We start from the raw sequence: 14,462 nt of genomic DNA on the forward strand, positions 1-14,462 counted from the left end.
CCTAACTCCATGGGATTGAGTTGCAAGGTTGAAACAGGACAAGGATGGAACTTTCAGAGGTTTCTGTGATGAATCACAGCTAAAAAAGAAATCCTACTCCTTCGTTCTGAAATCACGCAGAGGTGTGCTTTTAAGCCCACGCAAAAAAAGTATCAGTGGCTGTGCCGATGGAAATTTCAGGGTCTCAGGGACTGTTACCGTGACATCAATAAAAGCACCAGAGAACTATGGCACTCTGCTTTCTGTCTGTCCAGGGGCTCTTTGTTTCGTATGTCATTATCAGAGTCGTTGAGAGAGCTCGTCTTCCTTCCCGTCTTTTCGGCTGTCCTGCCCTTCCTCGTGTCATACACAAATTAAATGATCTGAGCAACACCACTTTTTAAAAACACATGCATATAGACAAAAACTGGAAAGATGTACACCGAAATTCCCCAAGGTCCTCTCCGTCTACTGTACGATTCCTGTGATTTTGTCTTTCTTTTGCTTATCTCTGTGTCCTCAATTTCCTACACTGTGTGTGTATCATGACTGTAATAAGGAAACAATTGTTTTTTTTTTAAAGCAACAAATAGCATCACGTCTGTAGTTCATGTGCAAATTACATGTAATTTCACTTTACATATTTAATGTGACAACTATGTTTGTAAACAAAATATTTAATATTGCCATCAATCTTCCTACTTACATTTTATATTCAAACATCTGCTGGGATGCTTGGGTGGCTCAGTCCGTGAGCATCCAACTTCGGCTCGGGTCATGATCTCGCGGTTTGTGGGTTCGAGCCCCATGTCAGGCTCTGCGCTGACAGCTCGGAGCCTGGAGCCCGCTTCGGATTCCGTGTCTCCCTCTCTCTGCCCCTGCCCTGCTCTCTCTCTGTCTCTCTCACTCTCTCTCAAAAATAAGTGAACATGAAAAAAAATTTTTTTTTAAATTTTGCTTTTATGTTAAATGTTTTCGAATTCACCCTGATATATCCCAGTGAGGAATGACAATGTAGCTGTTCCTTCTTGTGTGTATGTACTTATTGGTCGGTTAGCTGGTCAGCCGGTCGGTTTCATTTGATCTTTGGTGGTAGGATTTCCTGTTCGTCACTTTCATTGAGCATTTGACTATATTGTTATCCTGACGTTTCTAACAAAGGGTCCCGGTTGTATAAATCCAGGTGCTAACTAATGAGTAGGAAAGCCTGCAGAATGTGAAAAATACAAATGCAAGACACAGACGCACACACACACACGGAAGGTACAGTGTACTCACGATCCCAAATTTAGAAATCGTTTTTTAAAATCACAAACCAAGCCAGTTCAGCAAATATGCCCCTAGCGCAGGAGAGAACAGCAGAAAAGTCTACATTCACGTACATCTCCAGTGGAGCCACCAATTGCTGGAAACAGCAACCTTCTTACTTTTGCACTGAAAACAGAGCATGAGAAACCAAGATAAAGTATATTCCCAACTACTTGGGAAAAACTGCTGGCTCCAGGGGCAGTTGAGAAATCAACGTATTTAAGACTGTTGTGAAGCTGAGTTCACAATGTTGGTGTTATTTGTACACAATATTTCTGCAGACGCAGTCTGCTGCCCCACCCCTCCAGCCCCAGGAAACTGTCACATTTGCGGTTCCAGACCTACAGACTCATGGCGACAGGTTCACAGAGTTCCTGCTGCCGGCTGCTGAGCTGGGAGGTCCCAAGTCAGGATGCGAAGAGGAAGGGCTATTCCTGAACTCAGCTGTAACCCCTCACTGGCGGGGCTTGCTTTCGCGAAATGCAGCGGACGTTTGTTTTTATTGGGGATTATTGATTATTTTAACCTGCAATGGCAGGTGTCTGGAGGCACAAGAGAGGGAAGCCAGCAAAGTGGCCCCTCAGGTTATCTTCTCTAGGCCAGGGGGTCTGTTGACCGTCATCATTCCCTAATTAGAAGACACAAAAGCTTCCAGTTCTAGAACCTTCCCTCCAAGTCTGGGCTCCCCTGGTAATTACCAAAAAGTGATGTAACGCTGTTTTTACTGCAGCAGCCACATCGCTGCAACTGGTATGGTTTTTTAAAAAAATAAATAAATAAGACAGAGTAGGATGAAGGCGGGGGGCGGGGGGGGGGATTTCCCCGTATTTAAATTTGGAAGGTTAACGGCTTGACTCTGAGCACAGACCCACAGATGTTCCACCAGAGACTCTTCCGGGAAGAGGCGGGAGGGGCTGCCCATCCCACATCAAGAAGGGCACTTGGAAAACTGCAGACACTGCATGGTGTTGGGGTTGCCTGCAAAATACATGATGGGTTTCTCCTGGACACATGAGACAAAGGAATGATTAGCATTTTTCCCCCCAGTGGCCGAGGCATGATACATTCACAAAGCAGTGGCTACCTAGATGTGTGCTAAGATGGTTTCTACTTGCAAAGGCTTTCTTAGGAGTTATGTAGTTCAGGAAATTCTAGCCTGACTCGCCTGACAGGTTCAGGACAGCTACATCCAGGCGCCACAAGACCACAGGCGGCCACGGTGTCCCTGGTGCCCCTGCCCAGGGCACCAGGAGCCAGGTGAAGGTTGACCGAGAAGTGTAATGGTGATTCAGCTAAGAAAGCCACCTCCTCCGGCCATGGCCTGCGCCAGTGCCATTGGTCACCTGGAGACTCGCCAGATAAAATACAGAACACCCGGCTAAATTCGAACTTCAGCTGAGTAATGTAATCTCTTAGTTATAAATGTGTCCCAAATGTTAAAACACTAGAGCGGCACCTGGGGGGCTCACTCAGTTAAGTGTCCAACTTCGGCTCAGGTCATGATCTCGTGATTTGTGAATTCAAGCCCCGGGTCGGGCTCTCTTCCTGTCGGCGCAAGGCCTGCTTCGGATCCTCTGTCTCCCTCTCTCTCTGCCCCTCCTCCCCCGCTTGGGCTCGCTGGCTGGCTCTCAAAAATAAACATGAAAACAAACAAACGGAAAATCGTACTATAATTTGGTACACGTACTGTGCTCCAGGACATATTCTAGATTGTATATACTTACAATATTACACACAAGTTTATTATACCCAAATCTCATTTATTGTCCATCTGAAATGCAGCATATAATTCAAATTCAGAAATATGGGGTGTCCTGTATTTTTTATTGGCTAAATCTGGCAACCCCGGCATAAAGCGACTTCAGAGGGTGGGGGGATGGCCCCAGGCCCTCCACGTGGCCCCCCTTCCACTTCCTACCCCTCCCTGCTCAGAGGCCCCCCGCACTGAAGAGGCCTTCCCTGACCATGCATACACCGCCTCACCCCTTCCCACACTCTCATCCTGCCTGCCTCCTTTCCAGAGCTTATCACTGTGTGACACGCCATGCATTCTAAATAAGTAAAGTTTAGGGGCACCGGGGTGGCTCAGTCGGCTAAGTGTTCTGACTTGGGCTCAGGCCACGATCTCACAGTTCGTGGGTTTGAGCCCCGCATCTGGCCCTGTGCTGGAGCCTGCTTCAGGTTCTGTGTCTCTCTCTTTCTGCCCCTTCCCCGCTCACATTCTCTCTCCTCTCTCTCTCTCTCTCTCAAAAATAACAAATAAGCATTAAAAAATTTTTCAAAGAAGTAAAGCTTAGTTTCATTCTCCGCCCCCCCCCCCCCATGAGCTCCACAAGGCCAAGGACTTTTATTTTTACTCCCAGCCCTCAGACTAGTGCCCGCTGCTCCACGGGCCTCGGGAAGTATCTGTGGCATGGCGTGACTAGCAGTGACCACGTGGGCAAAAGCAAATCTCTGACCTGAGAGTGGAGACCGAACCAAGGGAACCTGGCGCAGTTGAGTGGCTCGCCCAGTAGATCCGCCGGCAGGTGCTCCCCGGATGCTCACGGGCGCTCGACTCACCTGCTCATCCCATAGGTGCGAGGCGGGCTCCAGATTCTGCCTTCCTAACTAACCAGCTCCCGCGGCAAAGGGAGTATTTAAGATAAAGGTAAAAATAAAGAGATCACAACCTGAAGATCCCGCAATTCTGTGATCTCAAAGGAAGGTACCAATGGGCGGGGGGATCTAAGTTACTTGATAAAACAATATTTTCCAGAAAATAGAAAGCCAGTCATCCTGAAGCTAGTAGGCCCGTATTTCAGAAACTGTTCTTATTAAAGCTCCCTTACCTCTGAAGGAAACAAACAAACAAACAAAAACGAATACAAGGATAATAAAAACCACCTCTCCCCGCAGAAGAGAGGAAACGGTACCTGCTGGCACAGAGATGATTTCATCAGCGCGGTGACACAAGTGTTAACAGGTGCCACGAGCGGAGGTGCGGTGCCTGCCTTTTTTGGTGGCCTTGAATTCCGTATGACAGGTGCTGAACGCCTGGAGGACCCTCACTGACCACGCCTTGACGGTGCTCACCATGAAAGCATAGGACACTTTCCTCACTTCTATGCCCAGAAAGTAAGCAAAAGCTCGCCAAAACAAACAAACAAACAAAAAATTGTTTTCTCGGAAGAAGCCTTCTAAAAGATTGAATTCAGCGTCTGGGAATGTGGGAACGTACCTGTGACACCCCATCCCTAATATGCTTCATGTTCTACGAATTATGAAAGGAGCTGAAAATAGCTACCACGGAGTCCTTTTCATGATCAGGCTGCTATCCGTGAACACCTTTTAAAATTTACATGCAGTCTCGGGTGTGATAATTTAAACAGAACTCATGCTTACTGCCATTTCAAAAAAAAAAAAAAAGGTAGACTAGAATAAATTTCCACCCATGCCCGCTGTTTTTCTTCTTTCGGAAGTACGGAAAAGGAAAATAAATCATCTGTTAGGCACAGATATATACAAATGCTTCTTATAATAAAAACTGAAACAGGGGTGCCTGGGTGGCTCAGCTGGTTGAGCCTCTAACTCTTGATTTCAGCTCAGGTCATGATCCTAGGGTCATGGGATCCAGCCCCATGTCAGGCTCTGTGCTGAGCATGAAGCCTGCTTAAGATTCTCTCTCTCCCTCTCCCTCTCCCCTTCTCCCCTTCTCCCCTTCTCTAAAAAAAAGGGCAGGAGGGGGGGCGCCTGGGTGGCTCAGTGGGTTAATCATCTGACTTGATTTCGGCTCAGGTCATGATCTCATGGTTTGTGGGATTGAGCCCCACATCGGGCTCTGTGCTGATGGCTCGAAGCCTGCTTGGGATTCTCTCCCTCTCTCTCTGCCCCTCCCCTGCTTTGCACATGCCTGTGCACTAGGGTGCTGTCACTCTCTTGCTCTCAAAATAAATAAATGTGTTTTAAAAAAAATTAAATATAAAATAAACAGCTTAAATCTGGCCTGTGATTAGGAATAATAGGCATTTAAAATTCAATGACGATTGAATTCTTTGGAAATATCACCAAAAGTTTATAATCTGGGAGACCTATGTTTAGCCTCACCTCTGTGGTTTGGCTGCAGGGAAGAATCCTACATCTCTGGGTCACAGTTTCCTTGCCTAGAAAGTGAGAGAACCGAGGGGCACCTGGGTGGCTCAGTCGGTTGAGCGTCCAACTTTGGCTCGCGCCATGAGTTCACAGTTTGTCGGTTCAGACCCCACGTCGGGCTCGATGCTGTCAGCAGAGCCTGCTTCAGATCCTCCGTCCCCCTCTCTCTCCACCCCTCCCCTGCTTGCACACTCTCTCTCTCTCTCAAAAATAAAATAAACCTTTAAGAAAGGAGAATTGAATCAAATTACTTTGCAGATTCTCTCCAATTCCGACGACGGTCTATCACTTCCCACGTCCTTTAAACTAAGGCTCCAGCAGCCACAGGCGGTTCTTCCTTGGGAAACAGCGCCACCTTCAGGTCACAATGACCATAACAGAGCTGTTGGGGCATTGCTTCTCCAGCAGGCAAGAGGTATTTGCCAGATTCACAGAAACCCGTCCCCTTCATGTCCTCTGGGATGTGGCCACACATTTGTGAGCCGGCCAGCTAGGTTAAGATCAATGTGTACGGACATGGCACCAAGCTGAGCTAACTGGCCCACAGGGGACAGATGCATGACCTTGGCCTAATTATCATAGCCCCCAGCCAACAGAGCTCACCCACAGAACGATTCCTAGTGGAAGGAAAGGAAGCAAGGAACATACAGGATTAACTGAAGCCCATCAGACAATGATACCTATTTCGACACTTCCACTTGAGACAGTTTCCACCTGTTCTTATCTTAGTAAGACACCATTTGGAGACGGTGCTTGTATACTTTTGCTAAGGAAAATTACACAACAGACTCTTTAAGTTAATAATGTTTATTTTTTTTTTCCACACTGCAAATATTTGTCGAGCGACCAACCGCTCAGTGCCCTCAATGCCAACACAGTGCTGAGGGCTCTCACAGAAGTATTCTTCTTCGATTCCCACAACAGCCTTTGCAAGATAGGAATTAAGATCCACATATTTCAGCACAAGGAAATTGAGAGTCAGAGAGGCCCAGAACGACAGCTCTGGCCTCCAAGCCTGAATATGCAGACACGCACACATTCACACGGTCCTCCTGAGTAGGGATGGGCCTCGGTCAACCACGAACATGATAGCGACGGCCCCTTTTCGAGAGCTCATGTCTCAGCACAGTGTTTTCTGCCGGTTGCAATCAGCAGATTGGAAGCAAAGGCAGTCTGAGAACATGGCTCATTTCTTTGAAGCGTGAGCCGTAGGCAGAAAGTGGCCCTGTCTTTGCCAGCCATCCTCAGTTGCCGTGACCCAAGCCGCTGTTGGATGAGGCCCAGGATAAGGTGTGATATGGCGATGTGTTACTAAGCATCGCCATTTCGAAATGATGACACTTCCTACAAATAGAGTATAGAACATTTAAAATTGTCCCTTTGATAATATCCCACCACTCCCTAAATTCCATAGGTTCTCTCGGTTGGACAAAGGCACAGAGAAAGTGCTAGCCCAGGGAATGTATCGTATCCGGAAAAAGGTGCCCTGTGCATCACTGAGGAAAGAGGTGGGGAGCCACTGTTCAGTGCCAAGGGGCTCTGGGCTGCGTAACTCACGCTTCCCTATATTCGTATATGCCTACTTGATTTTAGTTGACAAGATCAATTTTCCAGTCTTTGTTCCCCCGCCCCCCCAAACAGAATACTGGGCACATAAATACTTGCTGATGCGTCAAGGGAAAAAGTATGGCCTCCGTACGGAAAACAGGAATGATACTGGCTGGGGTGATCAGACGTATTCGAGATGACAGCTGAGTTATTTTAGGACAGAGCCCAAGGAAAGAGCCTGGATACAAGGGGGATGGGAGGAAGTGTCTGTGAACTTTGGGTTCTGGGTAGCAGTCAGAAAAGACCCAGATGGAATAAGACACCAGAGTTGGCTTGACCCTTTGGGGAAGGAAAAGTTAAGATCTGACATCTGAACCACGAGGCAGCTGCCAGAAAAAGAAAAAAGATAATAATATATTGTGTAAGCAAGGAATTTCTCAATTTTAAGTACAGTATCTTCTCATACTCAGGAAATCATGTTTTTCAGGGTTGAGTGATGACCACGTAGTTGAAGCTAGTTAGAAGTTGAGAAAGAAAGGCCTGACCCTGGTTATCCAGTTTTTTTGCATGTGATCAGAAGCAACAGCGTTAGTTCCGCACTGTCTCAGAAGCCAAGGCCAAGGAGGAGGAAACAAATGGGAGGAAGCCAGCCCGGCTCGGGACTGATGGTCACACCACGGAGGCAACCACCGAGCATGAACAGGAGCAGAAAAGCAGAAGTGTCTACATGGCACACATTCCTGGAAAAAGTGTTGTGCAACGAGCCTCAACAATGGCAGCAGTGGCTTAGCTCATCCTGGCTGGAATCCGGCGAGACCCCTCTCCAGACCCAGTGATGACGGTGGATTCACAGCCCGTTGTCAACTGTCCATGCCTTCCATGTGTCTTACCCTGCTAGCCTTCTCTTCTCCTCCTTTCCACCCCCCCCCCTCAGTGACCCCTGCCTCCTTTTTACAGTCACTGACCTGCAGGTGCCTAGGACAACAGAGAATCAGTGATATCTCCCTGAGGGCCCAAAGGATGGAAACTGGTTTTACCTGAATGGAGAGCCGAGGACTGGGAACAGGTGAGAAGGAGGACCGTCCTCTATGGGAAGCAACTGGTAGCTGGCAAAGAGGCTTTAGCTCTTCATGACTGGGCAAACTTTCAGGTCCCTGAGTGAGCCAGACTTCAGGACCTGCCGGCCCACAAGGCCACTTAGGCACGTGAAGGAAAAAGGTGTCCTTTGAGCCAGGACAGCCCCGCTGTGGGCTTGGCGTGAAAAGGACGCCTCCGTGGGAATTGGGTAAAATGGCCGCCAGGCTGGACTTGAGCCCCCATGCACCGCCGCCCCCCCACCCCGCCCTGTCCTGATGGCGCCAGCTTCCTTGGGCATTTACTCGGGCTGTTTGGTCTCCCTGAAATGCTTCTCCACGCCACCGCCACGAGTCTCACCTTGCAGGTGACTGACCCGGGTAAAGCCTCCCCAGCCTCTCCCAGCTGAACTTGCTCGTTTTCCCTTTGCACGTCACCCTGTGCTCCTCCTTAATTAGCCTCATCACAATCGCAGCATTTGTGGAAGTGTCTTTCTCTGATGAGTGTGTAAGCTCCTAGAGAGGAGGGTACGTGTACCCCCCCCCCCCCAGCTCACTGCCTGAAGCCCTATGCGTGCCAGGCACAGGTGATACAACTCAGTAAATGCTTCCAGAAGACGTGCATGATGGAATGAATGGAAGGTTCAACAGAGGAGTCAGAAGAAGCTGCCTTATCCTTCTAAAGGGAATGGTTTGACCCCACTCCCCACTCCGTGCAGCCAGGACATATCAGGAAAGTCCTATATCACATGCTGGGTCCCCTTATCGGGCTGGGTGGCAGAAACTGAGGCCGAATGGGCCAGCCTCATCGGCGCTCACACCCCTATTTTTCTCGTTTGCCTCCGGAAGACATGGACTCTGTGCATGCTACAAAAACGTGCTTCCCAGACTGTACAAGAGAAGAAAAATCCTCATGCCATAGAGGCCAACTATAACAGGCAAGGGACTACCCACATTTGGAATACACGGCTGCCGGTGTTTTCTTTTCATGGTGTCTGGTCACCTTTCCCTCATTTATTCCCAAACGTTAACTGGGGTGCCTCCTAGGTGCGCCAAGCACAATTCTAGTGGCTGATTTTTCCATGCTCGAGAGAGCTTTTGGAGCCCAAGCTGTGTGGATTGCTTCTGTTTCACAGCTTTAGCACAGGCTGAGAGTGGTGGAAAGCCTGACATCTTGACTGTGGTGCACCAGACTTGGTCCAGACCTGCTGTCCGGCTCACAGCTCTAGCAGTGCAACTTGACCATGACAAGGAGAGTGCGGTTAATAGCATTAATCTGATTGGGGCACCCAGGTGGCTCAGCCGGTTACGCTTAAGGGGTTAAGCGTCCAACTTTGGCTCAGGTCACGATCTCACGGTTCGTGAGTTCGAGCCCTACGTCGGGCTCTGTGCTGACAGCTCAGAGCCTGGAGCCTGCTTCGGATTCTGTGTCTCCCTCTCTCTCTCTCCCCTCCCCTGCCCCTGCTCTGTCTCTCTCTCTCTCTCAAAAGTAAAATTAAACGTTCTAAAAAAATGTTTAAAAAATAAAAATAAATAACAATCCAATTTACAAAGGATGTGTGTTGACCAACAGGACAGTGATTTCCTGCTCACAAAAGGGTATTTTTTGTGGACTATTTCTGGAAGCACTAGAAGAGGTTAAAGATTTGCAGGGTGTTGTTGTGGTGGTGGTGGTTTTGTAAGTTTATTCATTTTGAGAGAGAGAGCATGGGGGAGGGACAAGGAGAGAGGGAGGGATAGAATCCCAAGCAGACCCCACACTGTCTGAAGTGGGGATCGAACTCACAAACTGTGAGATCATGACCTGAGCCGAAATCAAGAGTCAGAAGCTTAACTGACTGAGCTACCCAGGAGCCCCCAAAGATCTACAGTTTCATAAGGAGGCATTAGGAAACTATAGTTATATTATTACAAGCTGATCTTCAGCTTGGGAAGTTGCATCTCCCATACAGGTTGGTGCAGAATTTTCCTCCAACCCCTGTCCTCCCCACGGGGCCCTGGCCAAGCAGCCCTCCCCCAAGACCTCCCACCCCGTCCTCACAGACCAGCATCCTCTGCTTGGCACAGTAGGGACCCACCCCAGTTGCTGTATATTTTTTAATATCAGCCCTGATTACGGGCGAAGAATTCTGTAAAGATTCTATAAAGCATTTTATAAAGTAGCACCTAAGTACTTTGTTTTTAATTCTGAACAGGAAATTCATTGTTTTCAGGGCATTTGGCTGTAGCATGAAGACCCAGCAGAGGGAGCCATTTCCCAGCATAAAAGTTGCTATGAAACACAAGATGGCCGCTGTGTTAGGGCCGCCATAACAAAGTGCCACAGACTGGGAGGCTTAAACAATGGGAACTGGAAACATACTCTCTCTCACCATTTTGGAGGCCAGAAGTCCGAAATCAAGTTGTCACCAGGGTTGATTTCTTCTGAGGCCTCTCTCCTTGGCTTGCAGATGGCCAACTTCTCTCTGTCTTACCTGGTCTTCCCTCTGTGTGTGTCCTGTCCCAACTTCCTCTTCTTATAAGGACACCGGTCATTTTGGATTGGGACCCACCCTAATTACTTCATTTGACCTTAATTACCTCTTTAAGGCCCTATTTCAATTACAGTCACGTTGTGAGATACTGGGGATTAGGAGTTCAACATATGGATTGGGGGGGGGGGGGGTGGCGGATACAATTTAGCCTGTAACAGACAATGGGGTTTTGGAGCGGTGGGGGTCTGGAGCTGATGGCCAAGAAAGAATTCTTGAGACGACTTTGGTGCAAAAAAGGTGATTTTATTAAAGCATGGGGACAGGACCTGTAGTCAGAAAGAGCTGCACTGGGGTTGTAAAGAGTGACTGGTTATATACTATGGAGTTTGGGGAGGTAGAGGCAAAAGAGAGGCCTCTAGAAGGACTTTCTTATGCTAAAGAGGACTCTGGCATACCAGAAGCCTTGATACTGTCAAGCTAAGGTTGTTTTCCCTCAAGTAAGGCATTAACTATTATGACAGTAGGGAGGGGTGCTTGGGTGGCTCAGCCTGTTAAGCATCCCACCCTTGATTTGGGCTCAGGTCCTGATCTCACAGTTTGTGAGTTTGAGCCCCGCATCAGGCTCTGCACTGACAGTGCAGGGCCTGCTTGGGATTCTCTCTCTCCCTCTCCCTCTGCCCCTCCTATGCACTCTCTCTCTCTCTCTCTCTCTCTCTCAAAAACAAACAAAAAAGAAAGTAGGGGGTCCTGGAGAAATGGTATACTCTGTATTTGCCTCAAGTATCTGTCAATGGGCTGCAGGTTATAAAGAAATTTAATTTTACCTGCCATTTCCTTCTTGTCTTTGTTCCCCACATCACTATGGAGGGGAGGGTGATGTTGGGGCTCCAGGAAACTGAGTCTATAGGTTTCTGGAGATGAGGCTATTAATAAGGTATCATTTCTTCTTATAATTTATAATTATATATATATATATATATATATATATATATATATATATATATTTCTTCTTATAATTATCGTTTCTTCTTATAATTTACCAAGACATTTGTAAACTGATGGAGACTGGTGTCCTGTTAACATTTGTTTTCCTCTTTCCTTTGTTCTTGAACAGCCAGAATATCACACATATCCCCCTGGGGCGGGGGGCGGGGGTGTTAGTTTGTGCTTTGTCCTCAGCTTGCCTTAGGCTCCCTCATCACAACCCCCGCTCTTTTCAATTTTGTGAACTTTTAAAAAGCTGTATATTTTTAAATGTGTCTCCACTGTTTTCTAAACATTCGCTCACCTATACTCTTTTTAACTCCCGTAGTGATAAACCCATGGTTCAAAGGTCTTTGTCTGCCGCCATATTGGCACACATCAATGGTTTGCTCAGATTGACAGAAAGGGCAGACGCAGCCACCTCTAGGGAAAGTCATGCAAGTTCACATAGCTAAAGACACAGAAGGAAGTCCGTGAGGCGAGGACACAGTGGCCACCTAAAGAGGCCACGTCAGGTCAATAAGAGCTACCCCAGGCATCGGCAAATCCAGTCTCGAAAACTCTCTCTTCCCTCTTGGTTTCCCCTTCTCTCCCTGAAGCTTCATACACTCAATCAAGGCTGGGGCAGTTCTGCTGTTGGCTGGCCTAGAGTTGCACGGGGACACCTCACGGCCTGGGGTGCCGGATCAGTCCTTCAGTTAGACAACAGCAATCTGACCGAGAAGCATTCTCTGCTCCCCAGGCAAAGAGCCTAGTCTAAGACACCCCTGACTTAGAGCCTTAGAGCTGGACACGGGCAGTTAGAGGTGTCTTAAGGGGTCAAGTTAACTGGCCCCTAGACTCTCCACGTATCTCACCCAGCCGTCTTAAAATGTGGTCTACCCAATCTGAAGAGTTGTCTTAAGGATGAACAAATGCATCATGGCACCTGAGTGGCTCAGTTGGTTAAGCGTCCGACTCTTGGTTTCGGCTCAGGTCATGATCTCACGGTTCAAGAGTTCAACCTCCACGTCAGGCTCGCAAGTGTGAGGCCTGCTTGGGATCCTCTCTCTCTCTCTCTCTGTCCCTCCCCAACTCACGTGAGCATGCGCTCTGTGTCTCAAAACAAATAAATAAACTTTTTAAAAAAAAGGGTGAACAAATGCATCTAAATAGTAACCGCTTGTCTTACCCTACAATCAGTTCATTGCAAATAAATGTCATTCAAAAATTATTGTATGTACTTCCTTATACATCCATGTATTAGAGGATTTATGCAAAATGCACCATTACCGCTCATATAGTAAATAAGACCAGGAAAGGACACGTATTTGCTTAAAGTAGGATTCTTTTGCTTACGGTGCACCTGCTTTCCTGGAAAACTGCTTGTACTTACTGCACATGTCAGGACAGTTGGGGTAGAGTTTAATTTTTGAAAAAGATTAAAAGCCCAAGTCCGGATCCAGAGGCAAGCAAGCCTTTCCGCACCCTCAGGTCTGGAGGACAGGGGCAGTTCTCATGAAGTACGAGGAGCTCTGAATCAACATGGTTCGCTCAGCCATTCATTCCAGATCCCAGAAGTCAGCTGGGGCCCCTTTCCCTCTGGAGCTTAAAGCGTGATTGGCCCAGGCCCATCATAATCATTATCATGACCCAGAATGTGTGCTCCCTGGACATGTATTCTTGGAATCTCCCTCCCTTCACCTGAGTATGATCTCGAGGCTTCTTTAAGCTCTGCCAAAGGAATCCACTCACACACACACACACACACACACACACACACACAAAATACATTATGAGCACTTGGAAAATAACCTATTGGGGCAGAGGGGGGGGGAAGGTAGTACTCAATGGTTACATTATATAATCCACAGCCAACAACCTCACAGTATGTGCTTTGATACCCTGGTTCTTCCCGTGTCCTGCAAGGGGAGGTGGGGAATAGCTCTCTCACTCTTGAGCGTTGTCTCTCTCTCTCTCCCCTTCTCCCACATCGTGTCCACTTCACTGGAGTCCCCCCCCTCAATCCTCAACCTCCCCACTCCCGGGGCTACCCCCAGCCCACATATCACTATGGCGGACACACGCAGAGAATCCAGCTCTCCCCCAGCCCTCTCACCACCTCTTATTTCCAACCCCATCTAGGGGCTCACCTGAACCTTCTTTTTAACAAGAGCCACCCTTTTTGTTTTTCTAAGCTTCTTTATTTATTTAGAGAGAGAGACAGTGAGCAGGGGAGGGGCAGAGAGAGAGGGAAGGAGAGAGAATCCCCAGCAGGTTCCGCACTGTCGGCACGGAGCCCCATGCAGGGTTTCGAACTCACAAACCACGAGATCATGATCTGAGCCAAAGTCAAGCATCAGACACTTAACTGACTGAGTCACCCAGGTGCCCCAAGCCACCTTCAAAGATCAGCTAAGGTTGCATATAGCTTTCGTGTTTTCTGTTTTCTTAACAATCTGTTTAACCTGTTCTCACCGAATGCCTTCTACAAGGTGGTCACAAAGGGGGCTCTGGAGCCAGACCCCAAAGGTAGAATCCTGGATTCACACTTACTGTGTGACTTTGAGCAAGTTGCTTGTCCCCTCTGGGCCTCTGTTCTCTCACCTATGAAGTGGGGAACGTACTAACAGCTCCCGACCCTCGGGGTTGGGCTGGGCACGTGACTCAGGAGGTGGGGCGCACACAGCAACACCAGCATGAGTAAGAGCGTGGTCAGTGACGCTGTGTGGTGGGCACGGGATGAGCCAGGGAACCACAGCCCAGGGCAAGTAAACCCTCAGCGTGTCACAGTGCCCTGATGGTGGAAGTGCAGGGTGCCGTGGGCTTTACAGGGGGATCACCTGGCCCACATTTGGGGAGCAGAAGGCTTCCCGGAGGAAGGGACAGCTAAGCAGAGTCCAAGAAGGGAAGGAGGAGCCAGAAAAGAGGAAGTTGAAGGGTCTTTGGGGGACAGGGAACAGCATTTGCACGCACACTCCCACAG

The sequence above is a fragment of the Neofelis nebulosa genome, chromosome 5, assembly GCF_028018385.1.
Source record: "Neofelis nebulosa isolate mNeoNeb1 chromosome 5, mNeoNeb1.pri, whole genome shotgun sequence".
Taxonomy (NCBI): domain Eukaryota; kingdom Metazoa; phylum Chordata; class Mammalia; order Carnivora; family Felidae; genus Neofelis; species Neofelis nebulosa.